Here is a 3,065-nt window from a genome sequence, read left to right on the forward strand (position 1 = left end):
AGCCATCGCTCTATAGCTGAAGTTCACATGTTCTCCCTCCTGCTGATTTAATGGTCATCGGAATGACGCGGATTATAAATAAAAATGTTTTCACAAATCTGTCCGTTTCAGTGAAGAAAATCCAGATCTTCTCCCTCCTGAAGAACGCCGTCCTCCATCATTTATGACAGTGATACCCATGACTTCACCTTGTTCATTTGAACAAACCTGCATTAATTATGCATGAGATTTCAGGCCGGTAGATTAATTAAGCGCTTCTGTTTCGCAGGTCTAGTCTTCTCAGGCTCACGCGATGAAAGGAAGAAATGTGTGGGACCGTCGAATTCGCTGGAAATGATAATGATGAAAAAAATGACCAATTTATGTTTTCCGCGGCTCATTGGAGATGGCGATTAGCAGACGATAAACTCGTTTGAGGAGCTGATGAGCTTCAGACGCCTTCATTAAGACCTTCAGCTCATTCCCACCGCAACATAATCACGTACGTGTTTCTGGAAGGAAAAACATGGGATTTTTGCACTGAACTTTGACCTTTGACTCTTAGACCATGCATCTGCTGCTCTTAAACTCTACAGGTGTCTTTCTCTCTCTCTCTCTCTCTCTCTCTCTCTCTCATCATTTCCCTGTTGTACATGTAAATTGCACATCATTTACTCGCCCTCATGTTGTTTCAAACCATGTTTGTTTGTTTGTTTATCTTGCTCGCCTTTGGCATTTGGTGTTATGCCAGCTTTTCATATTTGTGAATGTTTTAAATGAGCTCATCGTGTGATTGCTGAAAACATATTCATCATTTCTGTAATGAATTCATACAAAAGCACATTCTGAGATCATTTCCATGCTGATTCATTTTGCTCACGCTTATTCGACAAATCAACACTCTTTATTTCCGCACAAAGCGAATAACTTTGGAGAAATTCTATTAGATGTAAACATCAGACTGATTAAATCTGTTTTATTTGAAAGGCACATAAATCTGAGTAAGTGGATATTATTTACCACACGACGGAGAAAACAGCCCAGAAGAGGAAACACAATCTTCACTTTGTTTGCACAAACCCACTATCAAATAATTAAAGTTTAATTAGCTTGTTTATCTGTTTAGCAATCTCCCACTAATTGATGGAGCACCATTGGTTAATGAACTTGACTTTGATTAGCCGATAAGGATTTGAGCGAAAACACCCAGCGATCCGTCGTACAATGAAATCCATTAACGCCACAGAGTCTCTGGAGGGAATCTTCTCCTCTGATAGCATCTGTTTCCAGAATAAACCTCGGAGGACGAGTGTTTACTGAGAAACACACCCACAGCACATCTCCAGCACGCTCGATGTGAAAGCCACGGGGTGTTTACTCAAACAAGCGCAATCGAAAATAATGCTCAAGCTCGTATAGTGTTTCCAAGTCTTCAGAGTCCAAATATACATAGTGCCTTTTTATAGCAAACGCTGACTAAACACTGTATTGATTTTCCTCAAACATTCTAGGCTATTTAATGGTGTTTAAGTCAGTCATCACTGTAATAACTCACGGTTACACTTTATTTTACAGTGTCCTTGTTACATATGTTTAGTAATAACAGTAAATCATGCATAATTACATGCAACTAACCCTCAACCAAAACCAACAAGCAAATCACCCTAATTCCTTTTTTTATATATATAAATTTACTGTATTACAGCCGTTGAATATTTCAAATTGTGATATATTGTGGCCAAAAGTGATGTCTGGATGGGATATTTGTTTTTGATGACCTTGCTGGTTTGATTAAACCATCAAAATATGAGGAAATATTTGATATTTTGCAAAGATTTTAAACATGAGGGAAGAACAATACAGTAAACTTGCTTATGGTATTTGTCTGACACAATTAAAATAAAAGGTAAACTACCCTATAGTGAAAAAGAAATATACTAAAATGCATTTGAAATACATCTATTTTATGCTACAAATACATTTACATATTTATGTACTTAAAGGGTTAGTTCACCCAAAAATGAAAATTCTGTCAGTAATTACTCACCCTCATGTTGTTCCAACACCGTAAGACCTTCGTTCATCTTCGGAACACAAATTAAGATATTTTTGATGAAATCTGAGAGCTGATCACTTCTCCATAGGCTGCTAGGTGGCCCAAACTTGCTGGCCCAGAAAAGTTATTAAAGAGATCGTTAATATAGTCCAAGTGACTACAGTGGCTCAATCTTAAGTATATCAAGCGACGAAAATACTTTTTGTGTGCAAAAACGAACAAAAATAACGACTTTATTCCACTATTCATTTCCTTCTCTCTGGGCCTCGTAGTTTTTGTTTTTGCGCAGCGCGTCTGTGTTACACGTCACCACGTAGGCTCACTATTGGCCGACGCTTGTCATGTGTGTGATGCGTGATGACGTGTAACACAGACGCGCAGCGCAAAAACACTACGAGGCCCAGAGAGAAGGAAATGAATAGTGGAATAAAGTCGTTATTTTTGTTTGTTTTTGCACACAAAAAGTATTTTCGTCGCTTGATATACTTAAGATTGAGCCACTGTAGTCACTTGGACTAAATTAACGATCTCTTTAATAACTTTTCTGGGTCAGCAAGTTTGGGCCACCTAGCAGCCTATGGAGAAGTGATCAGCTCTCAGATTTCATCAAAAATATCTTAATTTGTGTTCCGAAGATGAACGAAGGTCTTACGCGGTTGGAACAACATGAGGGTGAGTAATTACTGACAGAATTTTCATTTTGGGGTGAACTAACCCTTTAATATAAATACCCTGCAATTGTACTTTTAGTGAAGTAAATAGGTATACTTTAAGTCTGCTTAATTGGAACAACTAATTTTGTACTGAATGCACTTTAGTTTTCCAGAAATAAAATTTTTCCAGAATTGCAATTATACTTTAGGCACACTTTACACACACACACATCTGCTGTCTCAGACCCGGAGAAGGACAGAAGCTCTGATTTACGGGCCGGTTCACTCGGTTCACTCCTTAGGGGACGATGTTCTGTTCTCTAATCTTCAGCACAACACCGTCAACAGCTCCACGATTTATAACACAGTCAGACCTC

This window comes from Leuciscus leuciscus (genome assembly GCF_965113295.1).
Source record: "Leuciscus leuciscus genome assembly, chromosome: 11".
NCBI lineage: Eukaryota > Metazoa > Chordata > Actinopteri > Cypriniformes > Leuciscidae > Leuciscus > Leuciscus leuciscus.